Source organism: Myotis daubentonii, chromosome 3 (genome assembly GCF_963259705.1).
Source record: "Myotis daubentonii chromosome 3, mMyoDau2.1, whole genome shotgun sequence".
Lineage (NCBI taxonomy): Eukaryota > Metazoa > Chordata > Mammalia > Chiroptera > Vespertilionidae > Myotis > Myotis daubentonii.
In genome coordinates, this window is record NC_081842.1 from 136,592,440 (window position 1) to 136,609,448 (window position 17,009).

At 37.8% G+C, this 17,009-nt stretch overlaps 1 protein-coding gene across 3 annotated transcripts in view; it reads right to left on the bottom strand.

Moving 5' to 3' along the window:
• Positions 1-17,009, bottom strand: part of RANBP9 (RAN binding protein 9) — a 104,322-nt gene that overhangs the window by 54,472 nt on the left and 32,841 nt on the right. The gene's annotated exons all lie outside the window — the stretch shown is intronic.

The following is a 17,009-nucleotide window of genomic DNA, read 5'->3' on the forward strand; positions in this document are numbered from 1 at the left end:
AATAAAGTAGGATTATCATTATTTGCAGATGACATGATACTGTATGTAGAGAACCCTATAGATTCCACACTAAAAAAACCTTTAGAATTGATAAATGAATTCATCGCTTCTCGGCCTTTTGGCTAAGATCAAGTGTGATAAACGAATTCAGCAATGTAGCAGGGCACAAATAAATATCCAGAAATCAGTTGCATTTTTATACACCAATTAGAGGCCCGGTGCACAAAATTCGTGCACCAGGCCTCTCAGCCCAGCCTGCACCCTCTCCAATCCAGGATCCCTCTCACAATCCAGGGCCGCTGGCTCCTAACTGCTCACCTGCCTGCCTGTCTGATTGCCCCTAACTGCCCCCCATGGCAGCCTGATCACCCCTAACCACCTCTGCCTGCCAGCCTGATCGCCCCTAACTGTCCCCCCCTGCCAGCCTGGTCGCCCCCAACTGACCTGGTTGCACCTTACTGCGCCCCCCCTGCGGGCCTGGTCTCCCCAACTGCCACCCCCCTACCCCCCCCGCCGCCAGAATGGTCGCCCCACGCATCCTACTGCTCAGTCGTTTGGTCGTCCCTCACTAACCCCCCTGCCGGCCTAGTTGCCCCACACAGCCTGCTTTTCAGTTCTTTGGTCGTCCCTCACTAATACCCCTGCAGGCCTGGTTGCCCCGTGCTGCCTGCTGTTCAGTTGTTTGGTTGAGCCTCATTAACCCCCCTGCTAGCCTTGCTGTCCCACGCAGCCTGCTGTTTGGTAGGTATTGTGATGGCGTCCCAGGCAATTTGCGTATTTCTCTATTATTAGTATAGACAATGAACTATCAGGGAAACTAAGAAAACAATCCCATTTATGATTGCATCACAAATAAAATACCTAGGAATAAATTTAAGCAAGGAGATAAAAGACCTGTACTCAGAAAAATATAAGACACTAAAGCACAAAACTGTAGAAGAAAATGCAAATAAGTGGAAGCATATAATAACATGTTCATGGATAGGAAGAACAACATTAAAATGTTCATACTTCCCAAAACAATCTATAGATGCAACACAATTCCTATCAAGATACCAATGGCATATTTCACAGAACTAGAATATTTCAAAAATCTATATGGACACACGAAAGACCCCAAAAAGCCTTAACTATCTTGAGATTTAAAAATAAAGTTGGAGGCACATGCTATCTGACATCAAACTGTACTACAAGGCCATTATTAATCAAAACAGCATGGTACTGGCATAAAAAAAAAGACATATAGATAAATGGAACAGAATAAAGAGCCCAGAAATAAACCTACACCTTTACAGTCAATTGATATTTAACGAAAGAGGCAAGAACATACAATGGGTAAAGACAGTCTATTCAATAAATGATATTGGGAAAATTGGACAGGTATATGCAAAAAAATGAAACTAGACCATTAACTTATGCAATAAACAGGAATAAAGTGAACCTGGATAAAAGACTTAAATATTATACTCAAACCATAAAAATCCTTCAAGAAAACATAGGCAGTAAAATGTCTGACATTTCTCTTAGCAATATTTTTTCTGATACATCTCCTCAGGCAAGGGAAGCAAAAATAAAAGTTAACTAATAGGACTATATCAAACTAAAAATGTTTTGCACAGCGAAGGAAACCATCAACAAAATGAAAAGACAACCCAATGAATGGAAGAACTTATATGCCAATGATGCATCTCGTAAGGGGTTTATATCCAAAAATTTATAAAGAAATTATACAAGTTAAGGACGGAAGATGGCGGCAATATAGGCAGACGCGTCGCAGGTCGTGTCCCGGAGCAAATGGAGTCAGCAGCTGAAACTAATAACACCCACCCCGAATTGGCGAAACTGCTCAGCTGGTGAGACGGTTTGCAGCCGGGAAGAGCAGAACTCCCCTGGAAAGATCCAAGCAACAGCAACCTCCTGAGCACCACACCCTCTGCTGAGGAACAGCAGCTGTACGTGAAACCTTGCCCCACCAGCCAGAAGAGCCACCACAGCTGTGAACAGCACCCACCAGAGGAGCTGCTGCCAACTGAAGAGCAGCTGCTACCGCAACCGCCCGAAGAGCAACCACAGACCAAGGAGTCGCTGCCACCAAGGGAGCAACCACTGAACAACTCAACGTCTAGATATGTCAGTGAGATCAAACATGGGTAGACAAAGAAACCCCCAAAGGAAAGAGAAGGAGGACTCTCCAGAAAAGCAGCTAAGTAATACAGAGGCATGCAACATGACAGAAAAAGAATTCAGAATAAAGGTCCTAGAGTGCATAAACCGGATGGAAGAAAAAATCGACAACCTCTGTAAGAAGCAAGAAGAAACAGATGAAAAAATTGATAACATATGGAAGAAGCTAGAAGAAACAGTTGAAAAAATCAACAACTTAAGTAAGACCCAAGAAGAAATGAAGAGTGATATAGCTGCAGTGAAAAACTCCATTGAAAGTATCAACAGTAGACTAGGAGAAGCAGAGGACCGAATTAGTGAATTAGAAGACAAGGAAGCAAAACACACCCAAAATGTACTGCAATGGGAGAAAAAAATGAAAAGACAGGAGGAGAGCCTAAGGGAGCTTTGGGATAACATGAAACGAAACAACATACGAATAATAGGGGTACCAGAACAACAGAAGGATGAACAAGGATTAGAAAACCTATTAGAAGAAATAATATCAGAAAACTTCCCTGAGGTGGGGAAGAAAAAAGTCACACAAGCCCAGAGAGTCCCAAACAAGGTGAACCCGAAAAGACCCACACCAAGACACATCATAATTACCATGGCAAATGTTCAGGACAAAGACAGAATCTTACAGACTGCAAGAGAGAGATGGAAAGTTACATACAAGGGATCTCCCATTAGATTGTCAAATGATTTCTCAACAGAAACACATCAGGCCAGAAAAGAATGGACAGAAATTTACAAAGTGATGCAAAGCAAAGGACTGAATCCAAGAATACTCTATCCAGCAAGGCTATCATTCAAGCTTGAAGGGGAAATAAGAAGCTTCACAGACAAAAAAAGGCTAAAGGGGAGATCAACAACAATACAATCATAGTAGGGGACTTTAATACACCACTGACAGCACTGGATAAGTCCTATAGACAAACAATCAGCAAAGATACAGCAATCCTAAATGACTCACTAGATCAGATGGACTTAATAGACATCTTCAGAACACTTCACCCCAATGCCACGGAATATACATTCTACTCAAGTGCTCATAACACATATTCAAAAATAGACCATATATTGGGTCACAAGCAAAGTATCCCCAAATTCAAGAAGATTGAGAGACACAGCTGATTCTCACAGCCACTTGGCCTGGAGGTCAAACCCTCTCTGGTATTAGCTACAACAATCAACGCTTAACTACAAGACTGCGCACAAAGACCACTAGGGAGTGCACCAAGAAAGCATAACAAAATGCGGAGACAAAGAAACAGGACAAAATTGTCAATGGAAGATATAGAGTTCAGAACCACACTTTTAAGGTCTCTCAAGAACTGTTTAGAAGCCGCCGATAAACTTAATGAGATCTACAAGAAAACTAATGAGACCCTCGATGTTATGATGGGGAACCAACTAGAAATTAAGCATACACCGACTGAAATAAAGAATATTATACAGACTCCCAACAGCAGACCAGAGGAGCGCAAGAATCAAGTCAATGATTTGAAATGCGAGGAAGCAAAAAACACCCAACCGGAGGGGCGGAATGAAAAAAGAATCCAAAAATGCGAGTATAGTGTAAGGAGCCTCTGGGACAGCTTCAAGCGTACCAACATCAGAATTATAGGGGTGCCAGAAGATGAGAGAGAGCAAGATATTGAAAACCTATTTGAAGAAATAATGACAGAAAACTTCCCCCACCTGGTGAAAGAAATGGACTTACAGGTCCAAGAAGCGCAGAGAACCCCAAACAAAAGGAATCCAAAGAGGACCACACCAAGACACATCATAATTAAAATGCCAAGGGCAAAAGACAAAGAGAGAATCTTAAAAGCAGCAAGAGAAAGAAACTCAGTTACCTACAAGGGAATACCCATACGACTGTCAGCTGATTTCTCAACAGAAACTTTGCAGGCCAGAAGGGAATGGCAAGAAATACTCAAAGTGATGAATACCAAGAACCTACAACCAAGATTACTTTATCCAGCAAAGCTATCATTCAGAATTGAAGGTCAGATAAAGAGCTTCACAGATAAGGAAAAGCTAAAGGAGTTCATCACCACCAAACCAGTATTATATGAAATGCTGAAAGGTATCCTTTAAGAAGAGGAAGAGGAAGAAAAAGGTAAAGATACAAATTATGAACAACAAATATGCATCTATCAACAAGTGAATCTAAGAATCAAGTGAATAAATAATCTGATGAACAGAATGAACTGGTGATTATAATAGAATAGAGGACATAAAAAGGGAATGGACTGACTATTCTCGGGGGGCGGGGGGGGAAGGGGTGTGGGAGATGCGGGAAGAGACTGGACAAAAATCGTGCACCTATGGATGAGGACAGTGGGTGGGGAGTGAGGGTGGAGGGTGGGGCGGGAACTGGGAGGAGGGGAGTTATGGGGGGTAAAAGAGGAACAAATGTAATAATCTGAACAATAAAGATTTAATTAAAAAAAAAAGATTGAAATCATAAAAAGCGTCTTCGCAGACCACGATGGCATAATATTAGAAATAAACTACAATAAAAACAAACCAAAATACTCAAACACCTGGAAGCTGAATAGCATGCTATTAAATATTGACTGGGTTACCAATGAAATCAAAGAAGAAATTAAAAACATCCTGGAAACTAATGACAATGAAAACACAACAATCCAATCAAAAAATGGGCAAAGGACCTAAATAGACACCTTTCAAAAGAGGACATTCAGAAAGCCAAGAGACATATGAAAACATGCTCAAAGTCACTAATCATCCGAGAGATGCAAATCAAAACAACAATGAGGTACCATCTCACACCTGTCAGACTGGCTATCATCAACAAATCAACAAACGACAAGTGCTGGAGAGGATGTGGAGAAAAAGGAACACTTGTGCACTGCTGGTGGGAATGCAGACTGATGCAGCCACTATGGAAGACAGTATGGAGTTTCCTTAAAAAACTGAAAATGGAACTCCCATTTGACCCTGTGATCCCACTTCTAGGAATATATCCCAAGAAACCAGAAACACCAATCAGAAAGGATATATGCACCCCTATGTTCATAGCAGCACAATTCACCATAGCTAAGATCTGGAAACAGCCTAAGTGCCCATCAGTAGATGAATGGATTAGAAAACTGTGGTACATCTACACGATGGAATACTATGCTGCTCTAAAAAGGAAGGAACTCTTACCATTTGCAACGTCATGGGTGGAACTGGAGAGCATTATGCTAAGTGAAATAAGCCAGTCAATCAAGGAAAAATACCACATGATCTCACTCATTCATGGATAATAGAGACCATTATAAACTTTTGAACAATAGATACAGAGGCAGAGCTGCCTCAAACAGATTGTCAAACTGCAGCGGGAAGGCCGGGGAGGGTTGGGGGGCAGGAGGTAGGGGGGTAAGAGATCAACTAAAGGACTTGTATGCATGCATATAAGCATAACCAATGGACATAAGACACTGGGGGATAGGGGAGGCTAGGGGACTGTCTAGGGCGGGGGGATAAAATGGACACATATGTAATACTCTTTGTAATACTTTAAGCAATAAAAAAAAGAGAAAAAAAGAAAAAAAGAAATTATACAAGTTAAAACAAACAACAACAAAAAAACAATACAAGACAAATGACCTGAATAGACACTTCCCCAAAGAGTACATACAGATGGCTAATAGACATATGAAAAGATGCTCAACATCACTTATCATCAGAGAAATGCCAATGAAAACCACAATGAGCTATCAGCTCACACCTGTCAGAATTGCTATCATCAATAAGCCAACAAACAACAAGTGTTGGCAAGGATTCAAAGAAAAGACAACCCTGTGCACTGTTGGTTGGAATGCAGATTGCTGCAGCCACTGGGGGAAGTAGTAAGGAGTTACCTCAAAAAGTTAAAAATGGAACGGCCTATGACCCAGTGATTTCACCTCTAGGATCAAAAAAACCCAAAACATTAATTCAAAAGAATATATGCACCCTTATAGTCATTGCAGCATTATTTACAATAGCCATGATTTAGAAGCAGCCCAAGTGCCCATCAGTAGGTGAGTGGATAAAAAAGCTGTGGTACATTTACACAATGGACTACTACTTGACCATTTTCCAAAAAAGAAGGAAATCTTACACTTTGCAATAGCATGGATGAACACTATATTATTGAAATAAGCCAGTCAGAGAAAGGCAAGTACCATATGATTCCTCTCATATGATGAATCTAATGAACAAAATAAACTAACAAACAAAATAGAAATAGACTCATAGATACAAAGAACAGACTGTCAGCTGTCAAAGGGGGCAGGGTGAAAAAGATGCAGGGATTAAACAAAAAACACAAAACAAACAAAAAAAGTAAAAAATTTCAGACACAGACAACAGTAATGATGATTACCAGAGGAAAAGGGGGACGGGTGGAGGTAGAAGAGGGTAAAAGGAGAATGGTGATGGAAGGAGACTTATCTTGGGGTAGTAAACACACAATACAATATACTGATGATGTATTAAAGAACTGTACACCTGAAACTTACATAATTTTATTAATCAACTAGAGGCCCAATGCACAAAATTCATACATGGGGGAGGGGGAGTTTCCTCCGCCCAGCCTGCACCCTCTCCAATCTGGGACCCGTCAGGGGATGTCTGACTGCCAGTTCAGATTGGGCCTAAACTGGCAGTTGGACCTACCTTTTGCAATCCAGGACCTCTGGCTCCTAACAACTTGCCTCCCTACCTGCCTGATCGCCCCCTAACCACTCTCCCCTGCCACCTGATCGCTCCCTAACTGCTCTCCCCTGCTGGCGTGATCACCCCTAACTGCCTCTGCCTTGGCCCCTGCCACTGTGGCTTTGTCTGGAAGGATGTCCGGTCTAATTAGCATATTACCCTTTTATTAGTATTGATTAGTATAGATGTCACCCCAATACATTCAATTAAAATAAGAAATAAAAAAGAAAGTGAATTACTGGTACATGCAATATGGATGATCTAAAAAATGTTATAGTGAATCCTATGATTCCTTTCATATAAAGTTGTAAAATCAGACAAAATGAGAAGGTAAAGACAGGGCCTCACTGGGAAATAGCACAAGGGAACTTTTCTGAGGATGACAGTATTGTTCTATATTTTGACAGAAGTTTCCATTTCACAGGTCTATTATCTGCAAAAATCACCAAGTAGTACACTTAAAATTTGTGTATTTTGCTATACATAAATATTATAATTTCAAAAGAGTGAACAATATCAAATTCTAATTAATATGTATACTGCAGCCCGGCTGGCGTGGCTCAGTGATTGAGTGTCAACCTATGAATCAGAAGGTCATGGTTTGATTCCCAGTCAGGGCCCATGCCCAGGTTGTGGGCTCAATCCCCAGTGGGGGGCATGTAGGAGACAGCCAATCAATGATTCTTTCTCATCGCTGATGTTTCTATCTCTCTCTCCCTCTACCTTCCTCTCTGAAATCAGTAACAATATATTAAAAAATAAAATAAAATATGCATACTGCAGTGATTTGGTGTGAAGTCTACTTTGAAATGCATCAAAAAATAAGGTAGACCAATGAATGGACAGATATGAGGTAAAGCAATTAGTTTTGCTATATCACAACATTTAAGTTCTTTAAAATCACCATACTAAACAAAATCATGCAATAAATAAATCTACAGTGTTTATGGGTAAAATAAGGTTAAGAGCAATGTTCCAAAATTTCAACAGCAACACACACACACACACAAAGATAAGAATACAATTTAATTTAAACTCAAAATTCAATAAAAAGTTTTACACAAGTTGTTAAAAAGAATACTACAATAAATGTGGCATATTACACTGAAAAAGACCTTAAGTTTACTTGGGGAAGTGGGTGACATAAAGATTACAGCTTGTAAATTATTTCAAAGTGGTGGAAAGAAAGTTATCTGAGAAGGGAAAAATTGTAACACCGGATATGCATGGGTGTGGCTTATAACACGGTGAACCAAGATAGCTGGTAGATGTTTGAGGTGTTGCATGACATATGAAAACATGCTGCAATTCAACAACAGTGAAGGAATGACAAGATTTAAGCACACAGGCATAAGAAATTTATTATTGTGGTACTATGTGTTTAAAAAGGGAGATGGTCGTGGATACTTTTCAGAACAATGTATCAATACATAATCTCAAATTATACATTTATTAGCATTGTTAAGTAAATAACAGTTGTACCAAATATCAAACAACAGAACTAAGAGCACTAGGTTAGTTTAATTCCTATTATAGATAGGAATTAGGTTACTATTACTGCTTTTGTTAATATTGTTAATGCTATGTACTAGTAACCTAATTAGATTACCAACAGATTTCTCATCAGAAATCATGGAAGCCAGAAGGCAGTGGCATACACTTTTATGACAATACCAAAAAGGAGACGGAAGAAAATGGAGATAAAATGGACCAAAGTTTACTATACTATTAAAATCAAGTTGGTATTATTAATCTAAATTATATTAACTTATGATCTGAGTAAGCCTCCAGAGCAACCACTAAGAAAAACTCACAACTTGAAATGAGTTTCCCTAAAACCAGCAATCCAATTCTTAGACATCTACCCAGGAGAAATGAAAATACATCCACACAAAACTATTACACGAATGTTTGTAAAAACATTATTCGTAACAGGCAAAAAAAAAGTGTTTCTAGCTACTGATGAATGGATAAACAAAATGTGATATATATCCTTATAATGGGATATTAGTTTGCAACAATGGGGAAAAGATTACTGATAAATGCTATAGCATGAATGAACCTTGAAAACACACAAAGATAAATAAGTAAAAAACAAATGGTCACAAATTGCATGATTCCCTTTATATGAAACTTCCAGTATAGGACACTCTATAAAAACAAAATAGGTAAGTGGTCACCTAAGACTGGGAGAAGTGACTGCTAAAGGGGATAGGATTTCTTTTTCAGGTGATGAAAATGTTCTAAAATTAAACAGTGGTAATGGTTGTGCAATTCTGTGATACACTAAAAACTAACCAAAATATGTTTTTAAAAAAGCGTAAATTGTTTTGGTATGTGAATTATGTCTCAATGAAACTCACTGTCAAAACATAAACAAGAGGACTTCTGATTTTAGCTCCAATATGTAAAGAGCTTGAATTCTGTCACTTACTTTCAAAACAAAACAAGGAAAAAGTGAACAAATTGAAAAATCAACAACTCTTCTTAGAGTCACCAGAAAACTGAGTTCACAAGGCAACAAGCCTCCAGGAAAATTGAAAAGAATCAGATTGAGCTTGCCAGGAGCAGGAGCCTCTGAAGATGGTACTGGTAGGAATATTTTAAAGGTAATTTGTGTAAGTAAGCTAGCTTTAGCTTTAAAATCCTTCCCATCTTTTTTTTTTTTAAATATATTTTTATTGATTTCACAGAGGGAAAGGGAGAGGTAGAAACATCAATGATGAGAGAGAATCACTGATCAGTTGCCTCCGGCATACCCTACATTGGGGATCAAACCTACAACTTGGGCATGTGCCTTGACCGGGAATTGAACCATGACCTCCTAGTTCATAGGTTGATGCTCAACCACTGAGCCACGCCGGATAGGCAAAATCCTTCCCATCTTAAAGAAGTCTCCACATATTCATGAGTTTTACCTTGGGAACTCCACCAGATTATTTTCAGAAAAAAAATTCCTTCCAGTTTGGGGCTGGGGTAGAGGAAGAGTGGATATGCCCAGGGCAATCAGTTCTCCTTAACAAAGACTTGCTTCCAAGGGAAACTACTGTATTAGAGCCTTATCTGACCTAGAGTAAGGACAAATAGACAACTCCAGTCCCAACTAGCCTTCCTGACTAAAAGGGGAAAAAATACTAAAACTCCTCTGAAGATCATAACCTGATCCACTACAACAACTAAGATTTAATCATAACATTATACAACACATGTCCATTCCCCAGAACCTTATCACCACATCAACAAGGTTCCAGGATAAAAACAGATGACAAGTGAGAGAGCTGCAAGACGCAGACTATAAGGAGTTTCTAGGGAAACCCTAAAACTACCAGGAAAGATAAGGAAACAAGAGGAAAATAAAGCCTCTGACACCTATAAACAATACAAACACACCTAGCAAACATTAAATATGGCATAAATACAAGCCAGATAATTATGTACCTGAGTTCCTATCTATACTAATAAAAGGGTAATATGCTAATTAGACCAGGAGACCTTCCAGACAAAGCCATGGTGCCGGGGCCGAGGCAGAGGCAGTTAGGGGCAAGCAGGCCTGCAGGGGGGGGGGGGGGGCATTTGGGGGCAATCAGGCTGGCAAGGGGCATTTTGGGGCGATTAGGCCGGCGGGGGGTGGGGGGGGCGGTGGGGGGGGGCGGGAGCTGGGAGTGAGCAGGCCAGCATGGGAGGGGGCAGTTGGAGGTGATCAGGACAGCGGGGGGCAGGGGGGACAGTTGGGGGCCAGCAGGCCAGCAGGCAGAGTGGTTAGGAGCGGTTAGTAGCCAGTGGTCCCAAATTGCGAGAGGGATGTTCGACTGCCGGTTTAGGCCCGATCACACAGATTGGAGAGGGTGCAGGCCAGGCTGAGGGATACCCTCCCCCCTGCATGAATTTCATGCACCGGGCCACTAGTTATATAATAAATCATATAATAGTCAACAAAAAATTACACTGCATGACAGAAAGCAATACAAATTATATTCTAAAGAGACAAAGCAAGCATCAAAACCAAAATCAGATACAGCAGAGATTTTGGAATTATAAAACTAAGAATTTAAGATAACTGTTACTTTATATGCTATTGGCTATAAGAATAAAAGCAAAATGCTAGAAATCAAAACCAGTAACTCAAATCAAGCATGCTTTCGATGGGCTAAACACAATTGAGGAAACAATCAGTCAGCATGCAGCTATGTCCATGGAAATGTCCCAAACTGAAATGCCAAAAAAGGCGGAAAAGAATATATAAAACCTGTGGAACAACTATAAGAGGTGTAACATACATATAATGGGAATACTAGAAGAAGGAGAGAAATTGAAGTTAATTACGGACACCAAATCAAAATTCTAGAAAAATCAGAGAACACAAAAGAGCTTAAACAGAAAAACATCAACACCTAGGCTTATAATATTCAAATAGCAAAAGTCAAACAGAAAATCCTGAAATAAGCTGAAGGACACACATACAACAACAACCAAAAGAAAACAAGAAAACACCTTACTTATATGAAAGAAGAGTAAGAATTATGTCAGACTTCTCTTTAGAAACCATGCAAGCAAAAAAAAAAAAAAAAGATTGGAGTGAATTATCTGAGGATTGAAATAAAAAAACTACCAACCTATAATTAGATATCCAGGGAAATTTATCAGACAAACAAAAACTGAGGGAATTTGTTGCCAATAGACCTGCCTTGCAAGAAGTATTAAAAGTTCTTCAGAAAAAAGAAAAAGACATATATGAGAAACTCAGATCTACATAAAGAAAGGAAGAGGTTCCATTGGCATAACTTCATACTGACTGATAAAATAAAGATAAAATCTTTTAATTTTCTTATTCTGAATTGAGCTCAGATAACTGTTTAAAAAATAACAGTAACAATCAATGTTAGTTTACTAATATATGAAATGAATAAGAGCAATATTATAAAGGACAGGAGGAAGAAATTGGTTATAATCCTATATAATAAAAGCGTAGTATGCAAATTATCCCTTCGACATGAGTTCTTCCGGGAGTTCACCCAGGGGGCAGACTGGCCGGGGGGAAGGGAGGGAGGCCCTGGCACTGGCAGACAGCCGGGGGAAGGAAGGGAGGCTCCCATGGGAAGTGGCAGGGATAAGGGAAGGAGTACCCAGCCAGCAGTCAGCAGCTACTAGGGACCCTACCAGTGCACGCGTGCACTGGTTGTACTGTTATAAAGCACCTACATTGCCTCTAAAATGGTAAAGTATTATTTGAAAATAGACTTGTATTAGTTGAAATTGGCCTATCGCAAACCCCAGGGCAATGACCAATAAAATTTTAAAAGTAAATATAACTGATATATTAAGATAGAAGAGAAAATGCAACTATAAAATGCTCAATTAAAACCAGAGAAGGAAGAAAACAAGATTAAAAAAGGAAAGGCATTAAGGAACAAATGCAATGAATAGAAAATACTTTCAAATAGGGTTGATATCAACCCAGCTATAAACAATAGCCACTTTCAATCAGAAAGGTCTAAAAACACCAATTAAAAGAAACTGAAAGAGTGGATAAAAAACAAGCCTCAAATATGTTTTCTACAAGAAGTCAACTTTAAATATAAAGATACAGATAAATTAAAAGTAAAGGGATGGAGAAAGGTACATCATGCTAACACTAATCAAAAGAAAGCTGGACTAGCTGTACGGATTTCAAACAAATCAGACTTCAGAACAACGAAAACTATCAGGGATAAAAAAATTAATAATAAAAGGTCAATTCTCGAAGACAATGTAACAATCCTTAATATTTATGTGCCTTTTAACAAAGTGTCAAAAGATCTGAGGCAAAAACTGATAGAATTTTAAGGAAGAACAGTTACATCCACTATTATAACTGGAGACACCAAAAAACCTGCATCATTATCTTCCAGACAAAGCAGGCAGAAAGCTAGCAAGGGTACAGTCAAACTCAATAGCATTATCAATTAACTGGATTTCATGACATTTATAGAATACTTCATCCAATAGCAGCAGAATACACATTATTCTCAAGCTCACAAAAATATTCACCAAGATGAACCACCGCATTCTGGGTCATAAGACAAATCATAAGATATTTTAAAAATTGAAATAATACAAAATATGCTCAGACCACAATTGAATTAAACCAAAAATCAAAAAAAGATAGCTAGAAAATCCCAAAGGAATATTACAAAATAAAACATAAAGCTACTATAGACCAGCATCTCTCTTGAACATAAATGTAAAAAGTCCACAACAAAATATTAGCATATCAAATCCAACAAAGTACAAAAAAAAAAAAATACACACTACTACCAAGGTGGATTTATCTCACACATGCAAAGCTGGCTCAAATTTAAAAATCAATTAATATAATTTATTTCATCAACAGGCTAAAGAAGAAAAATCCTGATTATAATAGTAGATGCAGGAAAAGCACTTGACAAAATCTAACACGCTTATTCATGATTAAAACTCTGAGTAAAGTAGGAATAGAGGGAAACTTCCTCACCTTAAAAAAGAACATCTACATAATACCTACAGTTAACATCATACTTAATGGTGAGAAACTAGATACTTTTCCACCAAGATTGGGAACAAGGAAAAGATGTCTCCTCTCACCCCTCCTATTCAACACCATAATGGAAGTTCTAGTAACTCAAGGAGAACAAGAAAAAGAAATAAAAGAATTACAGATTGCAAAGGAAGAAATAAAACAGTCTGATTTTTGCAGCTGATAAGAATGTCTATGTAGAAAATCCCAAAGAACTGACAAAGCACTCTTAGAACTAATAAGCAAGGTTGTAGGATACAAGGTTAATCTACAAAAGTCAATCCCTAGTGGAATTGTGCGCCCTACACCTGAATAATTCTGTTAACCAGTGTCACTCCAATAAATTCAACAGGAAGGGGGGGAAGTCAATCACTACATATTAGTAATGAACAATCTGAATTTGAAATTTAAAAAATTGTGTCATTTAATTAGCACATGAAAAAGGAAACAGGTATATTGTTAACAAAATATGTACAAGATTTATATGATGAAACTATAAAACTGATTTAAAAATTGAAGAACTAAATAAATGGAGAGAGATTCTACATTTGTGAACAAGATAACTCAATGCTGTTAAGATGTTGGTTTGATCTGCTGATACAACATAATCCCAATCAAATCCCAAGCAAGCTATTTTATGGATATCAACAAGCTGATTCTAAAGTTTATATGAAAAAATAAAAGATCCAAAATAGCAAACACAATGCTAAAGGAAAATGAAGCTGAAGAACTGACACTAACCAACTTCAAGCATACACACTATAAATCTACAGTATTTAAAGACCACATTTAGGGGGGAAAAAGACAAATAGATCAATGAAATAGAATAGAAAGCCCAGAAATAGACCCACAAAAATATAGTTAACTGATTTTTGACAAAGGAGCAAAGGCTATTCAATGGAGAAAAGAGTTTTCAACAGATGGTACTGAACAAATAGATATCTACTTGAAAAAGTGAATACAGAAAGAGACCTTCTTATATCTCTCACAAAAATTACTCAAAATGAACTAGAGACCAAAATATAAAACTCAAAATTATAAACTGTCTAAAAAAAAATTTAGGTAACCATAGATTCAGCTATGACTTTTTAGATACAAAACGGAAAGCAAGATCTGTGAAGAAAATGAAAAGGTACGTTGGACTTCATTAAAATTAAAAACTTCTGCTCTTCAAGACAGAGTTAAGAGAATGAAAGCTAGCCATATATTGGGAGAAAATATTTGCAAAATAACTTAAAAGTGGACAAAAAATCTGAACAGATACTTCAGCAAAGAAGATCTACAAAATGGTAAACAAGCATATGAAAAGATGCTTAATATCATACATCATTAGGGAACTGGCAAATTAAAACAAAGAAAAAATATCACTACACACCTATTATAGTGGTTTTTTAAAAGAATAAAAAACCTGACATACCAATTGTTAGTGAGGAGCAACAGAAACTCTCATTAATTGCTGGTGAGAATGCAAAATGAAAATGGTAAAGCCAGTTTGGAAGACATTTAGCAGTTTCTTATAAACTTAAACAGTCTTGCCATATGGCCCAGCAACCATGCTTCTAGTGAGCATATTTACTCAAGTGAGCTGAAGATGAAGACCTGGTTCATACAAAAACCTGCACATGAATGTTTATGGGAGTTTCACTCATAACTGCCAAAAACTAGAAATAACCAAGATGTTCCTCAATAGGATAAAACAGTGGTACATCCATACAATGGAGTATTACTCACTGATAAAAAGGATCTATCAAGGCATGACGAGACACAGAAATCTTAAATGCATATTGCTAAGTGAAAGAAACCAGTCTAAAAAGGTTACATACTATATAATTCCAATTATCAAATTATGGAGGCAGTACAAAATATCAGTGGTTACTAGTTTGAAGATGAAGGGTAGAAAGGAAATGGGGGGAGGGAGGAGTAGGTGGACCTAGAGGATTTTTAGGGCAATGAAACCATTCTGTATGAAACTATAATAGCAGATACACGATATTTGGCATATGCCAAAACCCACAATACTACTCAACACACAGTGAACCATAATGTAATGTATGGACTTTTTAAATAAATTTAGTATCAATATTGGTTCAACAATTATAAAAATGTACCATACTAATGCAGGATATAAACAGAGGAAACTGTGGGGGAGAGGGAGATACGGGAACTCTAAGTACTATTTAATTTTTCTATAAATCTAAACTCATAATCAACATAAACTGGAAATAACCTAGTCCTTCAACTTGTGAGAGGATAAAGAAATTGTGGTACATCCTTACAATGCAATACTACTCAGTAATGAAAAGCAATAAACTACTGGTACAAGCATCAACATGTATTAATCTCAAATGAATTATGCTAAATTTAAAAAGTCAGTCTCAAAAGGTTACATGCTACATAGATCCTTTTATATGTCAGTTTTGAAAAAGAAAACCTTTAGGGAAGAAGAATGTGGTTGTCAGAAGTTACAAGTGTAGGAAAAATTAATGAAGGGGCATTCCCTTTTAGGAAACTTTGGAGAGTGATGAAATTATTTTGCAACTTGATCATGGTGGTGGTTGCAGGACTCTATGCATTAGTCAAAACTCAGAACCAGACAAACAAAAAAGGTGAACTTTATGTTAATTTAAAATCAATTTTAAAATGAGGAATACTCCAATAAAAACGTCACACATCAAAGTAAACATGAAAAATATGTGGCCTCACTAGTAATCAAAGAAATTCTCCTTAAAATGGCAAACCAACCTGGCTGGTGTGGCTCAATGGTTGAGCATAAACCCATGCACCAAAAAGTCACCAGTTCAATTCCCTGTCAGGACACATGCCCGGTGGGCTTGATCCCCAGTAGGGGGGCATGCAAGAGGCAGTCAATCGATGATGTTTCTCTTATCAATGTTTCTATCACTCCCTCTAAATCAATAAAATCATTTTTTAAAAAACTAGCAAACCATTTTTCACTTAATATATCCTAAAGAACATAACCATAGATATATGCAAACTTATCTACAAGGACATTTAATGCAGTGTTGTTTATGTTATATAAAAACCAGGGCTAACCTATATGTGGAACAGTAAATCACTGTACATGCATATATTTAAATTCTGTGGCACTTCGGCCCCCATCTAAAGAAGGCTCCACCCAGGCCCTGTCCACTATGCAAACTGGAGGGCTACAAGAAGAGAGAGAGAGCCCTGAAACTGAGAAGCCATCAAACTTTCGCCAGGCCCTGCTAGAAGCCCCAAAGCTTTAAAAACAAAATAAACCTCCAAGGTAATTATAAATACTGCTATAAAAATAGTATTTAATAAATTGTAAAAATACAAGATTATAATGAGAGGGAAAGCATGTTGTAAAATATCTTGTGCATCTGTTAGAAATATAAACTGACAATGTTTTCCAAAAGGATAATATAGATAGTAGATATAAAAAAATTCAATTTTTAGCAATTTCAAAAAGACTGGTAAGCTAGACATTTTTATCCTATAGGATTGGTTAGCTTTTAATTTACAAGAGAATTCATTTAACCAGTACCTTATTTGAAACTCAAACAGTTTTATCACTATGATTTCTTAACACACGTTTATAAATTTGGTCATC